This window comes from Arachis hypogaea, chromosome 17, assembly GCF_003086295.3.
Source record: "Arachis hypogaea cultivar Tifrunner chromosome 17, arahy.Tifrunner.gnm2.J5K5, whole genome shotgun sequence".
NCBI classification, from domain to species: Eukaryota; Viridiplantae; Streptophyta; class Magnoliopsida; order Fabales; family Fabaceae; genus Arachis; species Arachis hypogaea.
The window spans coordinates 103,079,299-103,088,619 of record NC_092052.1 but is presented as its reverse complement, the minus strand read 5'-3'; the positions used below and the strand labels follow the sequence as shown (position 1 = coordinate 103,088,619).

The 9,321-nt window shown below is 36.5% G+C and overlaps 1 long non-coding RNA gene across 1 annotated transcript; it reads left to right on the top strand.

The window, feature by feature from the left end:
- The first annotated feature begins 2,809 nt into the window (after positions 1-2,809).
- LOC114925691 (uncharacterized) lies at positions 2,810-3,542 on the top strand. Its single transcript, XR_003815129.2, has 3 exons — positions 2,810-3,089; positions 3,170-3,246; positions 3,341-3,542. It is a non-coding gene; the product is annotated as an uncharacterized lncRNA (long non-coding RNA).
- The last annotated feature ends 5,779 nt before the right edge of the window (positions 3,543-9,321 follow it).

Genomic DNA, 9,321 nt, shown 5'->3' with positions numbered 1-9,321 from the left:
AATTATAAAATTTAAGTATTTTTTAATAATTTAAAGGGTATGAACATTACAATTAACCTGTAATTGTTTATGCTTTCTTTGTAGCTTCAACATGAAAACATGTCCATAGATATTATAGAAGTGATCTGAAAGGAATAAAAAGTGAGTTGAAGATAATATCTGAGAAGTTTTTAGTACTATAACTGAAATTTCCTTTCTTTCTCAGGTGAAAGCAGTAATGGAATCAAAGTGCTTAATGCTAAAAACACAATGGAGAAAGCAAAGGTAAGATAATATTAGAATAGTAGTTTAACATGAAAGAATTTTAGCAGGATCAATTAACAAACTTAATATTGTGATTTTTAGGAAATGAATCTAAAGGGTTCAGAGAGAAGCAACAATTCTCCACAGAGTCTTCAATAACTTCTATGTGTGTGGTGGAAACTGCAGGTGGAGTTGCGAGTCCCGGTGCTTCTGGATCACTTTAATGTGACTTATATAAGTGAATTTGGTGCTCCAGAATTTTGGTACTTTAGTTACAATTTCAATTTCAAATGAATATATGTCTCAATTTATATGTTAATGCAAAAGACTTGCACATTTTTCTAGGTCCGCTATTTGTATATTTCTGGAACAATTTCTGCTTATGAGAGCTTGACTCTTCGAGGTTATGATGTTGTTGCTGTTGTTTTGGAAGATCACGGCCTTCTAAACGAGGGTCGAATAATGTCTTATATGCGGAACAAGTAAGCTTGATCATACTAATTGCTATATTTGCTTTCTGCCTGTGGTTTTACATAAAGAGAAATCTTCATACTCTTGAAGGATAAGCTATGTTCCTTATTTTTGTCTCGATTTTTCTTCTATTTTTCAGTATGATCTCTACTTATATACTGTTGTTCACTTCTTTATGCAGGCTTCCTATTCTAGTGCTACCCCCTGTTCCAAAAGGTTTATTTCAAGTGGAATATTTGGTTTCATCCTCAAAACTTTTTTGATTAATTGCCATTTGTCTTTTTTCTTTTGTTATTACTATATTTATCTATTTAGTTATTTTCAATAATGCTTCTTAAATCTATAAATTTTTATTTTGTAATATTACGTGGAATATCTTAGGAGACCGGACTATCTTGAACTTGCTTCACTTAGTGTTTATTTTAGAATTAGAGTCATGAATTCTATACAATTACTACAGGTGTCATTATATGGTGATAAGTGATAACTTGTTACTACATGATTCTAGTTTGTTGGTTTTTTTAAAGGCTCAGAGCACAGAAGTTGTAGCTCTACTATTTGATGCCTGTGCTAGTTGGTAGACTCAAGGACCTAATGCTATATTACAGGTCATCCTCTCTTCTTTCTTTCTTCTTCTTCTTCTCCTCTCTCTCTTTTTCTCTCTCTCCAGCTAGTTATTTTGAAATATGTTCTTTATGTCTTTCTTTTATTGTTGGATGGGATTGTAAAATTGTTGGCTGATAATGGGAAAAACCTTGGTGGTTATTTTGCTTGTAGTAGTGTACTTAGACTTGGTATGTATCTTGCTATTATATGCCAAATCTTTGCAAAGCTTATTAAGAGTTGGATGCACCTTATCTAGTACTCATAAAGTTGTTTTTAATGATGGTGTTTTCTACTTTTATGTCAAATTCTTGTACTCATAACTGTCATAATAGATTCAGCTATAGACCTTTATCTACTGAACATAAAGTTTAGAGTATACTTCATATAGAATATACAAGCTTCTATGCTCCTGAAATCTTTTATGGACCTGCCATATAATTTGGCATAAATTTCTGCACTCCTTTGTTACTCTACGGAACTAAGTTATTATTTATTAGGTGATTCCTTTATACTTTCTTTCATTGCTTATATAAATGTATGTTCTCTCTTCAGATTATGCTTCCAGAAGCCGTTGCAATAGTTATGGCACCAAGAGACAGTTCAAGGTAAGGCACATCACAGATGTATCTTGAATTCTTGATTTATAGAGGCATCTCTTCCCTAATAAATTTTGGAAGCAAAATTAGAGACCATAAGTTGAAACTTGAAAAGAATGTAAAATCCTTCCTAGAAAAATTAATAAAGGGTAAATTACATTGACATTTTTTCCGCTGTGCTACTCTGGTTTTTAATGACAATTTTAATGTATTTATTTCTAATATTATTAGTTAAATTAGATTAAAATTGTTATATTTTTTCTAGATTATATCATTGAAACTAAAGCCATCCACAGTTTGTGAGATAAGTCTGAGAAGTGTTACATTCTAGATTATATCATTGCGCTCAGAGTCTTGTAGCTGCTGTTTTCTCATATCAACTCTACTCCATAATATGTTGTTCTGCCAAAATAATTGACTCTTAGGGTTACTTTCTTCAGAGTAAAATAGTTAATTACAGTGTGTAGCAGATGCTAATCCACAAATAACTTATAGAAAGAAGTTCTCAATATTGAACCAATGGGATTAATTCTCAGTCCAATTAAAGTAAATTAAATTGAATTAACAAGAAAAAAGGGGTAAATTTGGGGAAACTAGATAAGAAGTAGGTACTAAGCTATTCTTGAGTCATAGAGGGTTTGTCATTCCTGCAAATTGACAAAAGCTTGACATCAAGACCAAAATGAGGATGAGAAAATAGAATTCTACAAATGGAGGTCTAGAAGAAAGTCATACCAGCTTTCCTTTTTATTTTCTTGTCTTCTTTTTCTTTTATAGTAGTGTATTAAAGCTTGGGCTTGGGCCAATTTCATAATCATAACACTCTGCTTTTTGGGGGAAAGATATGGATATAGGAGCAACAAGTAAATTTTTACACCTTTTAATGAGTATGTATAAACACTTAATGAATGAATTTGATCATTCTTCTCATGTTTCTTATTCTAATACTTTGTTTCTGTTACACCTAGATTTTGCTAGGCATGAACTTCAAATGTACCGTGGACATTCCGATCCAATAGTACCTAGTTAATAATCCTTGTTATGTTATATGCAGGTGAAGACAGTGGCTCGGATTGTGGAAAGTGATGCAGGGAAAGTAATTTGCAGGGAAGTAGAGAGGATCAAACCTGCGGCTGTAGTTCTGGGATAAAGAGGCAGAAGCTTAATTCAAAGGTTTGCCTCTCTATTCCCTCTGCAGTTATCCAATACTGTTCTGAATTTTTTATGCAAGAGTGTGTTTCTTCTTTGTTCAGTGTGCTACAGGGAAGTGTTGGAAAGTACTGCTTCCACCACTGCAAAGCAGCACCTGTTGTCATCGTTCCTGAAAAAGGTTTGCAGTGTGCCTCTGTCATTCTTTTTAGGGTTGTATTCTCTTCTAACTGAGTATTAAAATCTTGAAGGAGTTTCATTTCCTTGATTTGCAGATGCTGGAGATGCATCAATATTGTAGTGAAGCTTTGTACGTATGTCAATTGGCCTTGTTAATATATCTAACAGTCATGTTTAGTGAAATGAAGATTGGTTCTGACTCATTTTCACCAAGAATAGAGATGTTTTCCTTGCATATGTTCACATGTTAACCACTAGCATGTTATTAATTCAATGGCTTAGTAACTCATTTTCTCATTGTGCTGTTTAGACTTTCTTTGATGTTACAAAGCATTTGGATAGCTTTATTTTTGGAATAGGTTTATTTGAGTTGCTGTTAGATTCTATTGGTATAAATATACTATTCATTTGTAGTTGTAATTAATGTGATTGGAAAATGATGGTAGTGTACTATATTTTGTTTTAAAGTATTTCTTTTATTTTAATTTTCTTCTACATTTTTAATGTCTTGTTTAAATATTTCTTTTTAATAATAAATGATCAGTAGTGTAACAATAATGTAAATTAATTTTTAAAAATTATATTGACATGTTTGTGAAGGTTTGAAACCTCCACAAAATAGCTGTTATTTTTAAAATGGAAAAGTCTTTTTGTGGGGGTTTTGAACCGCGATAAACATTGACCAAGAACTGCCACAAAAATTCAATATAAAACCCCCACTAAACACACACAAAATCCCCACTAAATAAATTGTGGAGGTTTTTAAAAACCCCACAAAAGACCTCGTAGCACCTCAAATTTTGGGGGTTTTAGAAACCCCCACAAACCATTTGTTGGGATTATAAACCTCCACAAAAAAGAGAAAAAACTGCCACAAATAAATAAAAACCTTGTAGTGTCAATGGAAAACAACTCAAACAACACTATTAATCATGGGAAACATCAATGCACTCATAGAAATTCAAGATCCATAAAGTTCATAAAATGAGAAGAAAATGGGAAATAACAAGAAAATTCAAATTCAAACACAAAATCTAAACAAAATTATACTAAGGAATTCAAATTAAGTAATTGAAACTAAAATTAACAAAACTAATTCAGAATTTTAACAAGAAAATCAAATCAAACTAGATCTAGAGAAGAGCAAGAGTTTCTCTCCCTAGAACATGAGAACCAAAAACTAGCCAAAATGTGTGTAAGGTGTACAATGAATAATCCCCCTCTCCTTTCGCCCTAGAGTTTCTGGGTCTTTTCCATGCAGAATCCAGCTGAATTTGGGGCTGGAGCTCCTCAGAAATTGCCAGCCACGATTTCATTAATGAGGTCACGTGCTGAGCGTCACGCGTGCGCGTCTTCTGAGTTTCGTGAGCCACGCGTACGCGTCAAGAATGCGCACGCGTCACTAGAAGTTTCGCCAATCCACGTGAATGCATCAACTCTCGCGCGTCATTCCTAGCCTCTTGCACTCACGCGTATGCGTGGGCCACGCGTGCGCATCACAGCCAATTCTCCAAAGCTCAATTCTTCATGTTCCTTCCACTTTTGCATGCTTCCTTTCTCTCTTCTAGGCCATTCTTGCCCTATAAGCTCTAAAATCACTCAACAAATATATCACAGCATCGAATGGTAATAGAATAGGATCAAAATATGGCATTTTCAAGGCAAAAGAAGCATGTTTTCAATCATGAAGCGAAATTAGGAAGGGAACACAAAACCATGCAATTTATATGAATAAGTGTGGAAAATATTGACAAAACCCCCTAATTCTACACAATATAAACCACAAACTTAGGGTTTATCACCAGGCATTGAACGCCAGTCCAGGGGAGGCCAGACACATGTAAGTGCTGGCAACACCTCTCCTAAGCAAGCAGGTAGTCCTTCTATAGGTACTATGAATACTCACCCTGCACCACTCATGGCCCTTGAGTACAAGGCCAACTTACCATACCCTCAAAGACTCCATAAAGCAGAAAAGGATAGGCAATTTGCCAAATTCTTATAATCTATCAAGAAGTTAGAGATCAAAATCCCTTTTGCAGAGGTTCTTGAACAAATGCCTTCATATGCTAAGTTTATGAAGGAAATATTAAATAACAAGAGGAATTGGAGGGAAGTAGAGACAATGATGCTTATTAAGGAGTGCAGTCCAGAGGAACCTTCCTCAGAAACTTCAAAGACACCCTAACACTTTTCCCAAAGATACTGAGGTGAATCCAAGAGAAGAGTGTCAGGCCTTCATTATTACCAAGGAGGTCGAGTCTAAGGTGGTACACACTGTTGAGGAACTAAATGAAGAGGCTCAAGAAGAGGCTGGAAGCACATTGTTGCACGCTTATGGGAAGAAAGCCTGAAGTACCACACCCTCAGATGCCCCAAAAGGAGACCAAGGACGAGCACTACTCACAATCCTTGGAAGGCTCTAAAAAGATGCAAATCAATATTCCTTTTGCTGAGGTTTTGGAGCATTGGTATCTCTGTACTGGAAGAAACCATTCTGATGCTGAGAGAGGCAAATTGGTGCTGAGGTTACAGAAGGATTACATGATTATCAAGGTCATGAAACCTCCACTACCCCCTGAAAAAGGAGGTACTTCCATGTAGAGTACAATACTGAAGCCTCATCCTTTAGTGAAAACTCATACAATTTCCCTAGACATCAAACTTAAGTTTGGTATTGGGCAGTCACCACCCACCAAGGAGGAAGGTCCCAAGAGGAAGATGCATAGGGGACGAAGAAATAATACAACCCATACCCTAACAAGCAGGAGAATCAAGCTGATCACACTAAAAGAAAGCTTGTTAGGAGGAATTCAAATCTGAGGGTACTAATCTCCTCCTCTTCTCCCATGGAGTCATTTCTGTTAACCAACTGGAAGAAGAGGAAGAAAGTCAAAAATCAAGTATCAAGCTAATGACACTAAAGAAGCGCTTGTTGGGAGGCAACCCAACCATGATTAGAGTATTTATGATTTTCATTCTTTAAGTTCATTCCTATTTGAGTTATTTTAGTTTATTATCATAGTTGATCCCTTTGCTTTTTAAATTTTGTGATCATGTATAGTAATCAGAATAGAAACAGAAACATTCAGAGATAAAAACAGAACACCCTAGAGAGATCCCCTTGCTGGTGTTGAACGCCAGACAAGGAGGAAGACATGGCATTGAACGCTATACAGGGAGAAGTGTGGGCGTTCAACGCCCAAGATGGGCAGTAACCTGGCGTTGAACGCCAGGAAAGGAGTCCCAAAAGGGCATCCAACGCCCTACATAGAGCAAGAAGCTGTCATTGAACGCCAGCCAGGGAGCAGAGGTTGGGTGTTCAACGCCCACAAGGGGCAGGGAATTCAAATTCCTTAGCCTCTCAAGACCAGTGGGTCCCACAGAATATACACCTACCCCACCTACCTCACCCTCTATCTCTCCCTCTTTCTTCTTCTTCTACTCTATTCTTCCCTTTTTGTTCTTATTTGCTCGAGGACGAGCAAAGTTCTTAAGTTTGGTGTTGCAAAAGCTTTGCTTTTTGACTTCTACCATCCCTAAGTATGGCACCAAAGATTGGTGAAACCTCAAGGAAGAGGAAGGGAAAGGCACTTGCCTCCACTTCCCTCACCTCATATGTCACTTATGCAATTCAGCTGGAATTGTCATAGAAGGAGACATCCCCATTGAGGAGGAGAAGCCCATCACTAAAAGAAGGATGGAGCATGTTAGAGAGCCTACACATGCACCTCAACAAGAGATCCCTGAGATGCCTCAAGGGATGTACTTTCCTCTCCAAAACTATTGGGATCAACTTAACACCTCAATAGGGGAGCTAAGTTCAAATGTAGAGCAACTGACAGTAGAGCATCAAGACCACGCCACTATCCTCCATGAAATAAGAGAAGATTAAAGAGTTATGAGGGAAGAACAACAGAGGCAAGGAAGAGACATAGAGGAGCTTAAACGCTCCATTGGATTCACTAGAGGGAGTAGTAGTCGCTATCATTAAGGTGGTCCCGTTCCCTTAATCACCTTGCCTAAGTTATTTTTTTTTCTATTTTCCATTAGGTGTTATATCTTATTATCTATTTCTAGTGCATGATCATCTTTATTTATGTCTTAAAGTTATGAATTATTCCATGCATCTCTCACCATACTTAAAAGAAAAAATTTATTTGAAAAAGAAAAGGGAGATACCTGAATTTCGAGTTATATCATAAGAATAGTTTAATTATCTTGATGTGGTGGCATTGCTTCTAGTTTCTGAATGTATGAATAAATAGTGCATATTTGATGTTAGAGTTAAGAATGTTAGATCTTGAAAAAATGATAAAAAAAAAGGAGAAGTATTATTGGTAATATAAAAAATCCAAAAAGATTGATTCTTGAATAAAGAAAAAGCAGCAAAAAAAAGCAATAAAAGAAAAAAATATAAATGCAAAAAAAAAAAGCAAAAGAAAAGAAAAAGACAATAGCTCTTTAAACCAAAAGGCAAGAGCAAAGGTCCAAGGCTTTGAGCATCAACGGTGTGGAGGGCCTAAAAGAAACAAAATCTTGGCCTAAACAGTTCAAATGAACTGCTTCCCTAACTATATGATTGTGGCGTGAAGGTGTCAAGTGAAAAGTTTGAGATTGAGTAGTTAAAGTCATGATCCAATGCAAAAAGAGTGTGCTTAAGAACTCTGGATACCACTGGCTGGGGATTCTAGCAAAGTTGAATCACAATCCTAAATGGTTCACCCAATTAAGTGTTTGTGGTGTGTTTGTATCCGGTGGTAATACTGGAAAACAAAGCGCTTAGGGTCACGTCCAAGACTCAAAAGAAGCTGTGTTCAAGAATCAATAAAAACTAAACTAGGAGAGTCAATAATATCATCTGAATTTTGAGTTCCTAAAGATGCCAATCATTCTGAGCTTCAAAGGAAAGTGAGATGCCAAAACTATTCAGAAGTGAATAGCCACTAGTCCCGCTCATCTAATTGAAAACTGAGCTCCATTGAAAACTCTGAGATTTATTGTATCCTTCTCTTATTTTTAATCCTACTTTGTTTTTGGTTACTTGGGAACAAGCAGCAGTTTAAGTTTGGTGTTCTGATAAGTGGATATTTTATACGCTTTTTGGCATCATTTTTAGATAGCTTTTGTTATGTTTTGTTTAAGTTTCATTATGTTTTCATAGGTTTTAGTGCAAAATGAACATTTTTGGATTCTACATTGAGTTTTTGTGTTTTATGATGATTTCAGGTAAATTCTAGCTGAAATTAAGGAGCTTTGGAAAAGTCTGATTCAGAGACAGAGAAAGGACTGCAGATGCTATCGGATTCTGACCTCCATGACCTCGAAGGAGCATTTCTGGAGTTACAGAAGTCCAAATGGCGCGCTCTCAATGGCATTGGAAATCTAACATCCAGGGCTTTCCAAAAATATATAATAGTCTATACTTTGCTCTAGAAATGAAGGTCCAAAACTGGCGTTCAACGCCAGTTCTTCACCCCTTTTCTGGCGTTGAACGCCCAAAAGGGAGCAGCTGGCACCCAACGCCCAAAAAGGAGTCCAAAGCTGGCGTTCAATGCCCAAGAAAGGTACTAGCACGTGGAGTCACCCAGCTTATCCCAAACACTCACCAAGTGGGCCCCAAAAGTAGATTTTCACATTAAAAGACTATTCTACCCTATTTTTATAATCCTTAGTTATTAGATTAGTATATATAGACAATAGTTCACCCTTGTTAGGAGCTCTTGGCCACTCTACATGTTTTACATTACTTTTCTGTAAGCTATGAGCAACTAAACCTCCTAGGTTAAGGATAGGAGCTCTGCTGATTCTTATGGATTAATAATATCACTATTCTATTTCAATTTATGCTTGATTCCATTCTAAGATGTATCTTCGTTCTTCATCCTAATGAATTGGGAGTGTAACATGACCGTCATCCCTATTCTACATGGGTTCTTGTGAGTCCTTGACGGGATAGTACTGAACCATAAGCTTGATTATACATCTCTTAGACGGCTAATCCACGACTTCGTTGGGGAGTTGGAGACATCAGTTCAGCCGAGGTACGGGACAAATAGGGCCTTTGTGGTATAGG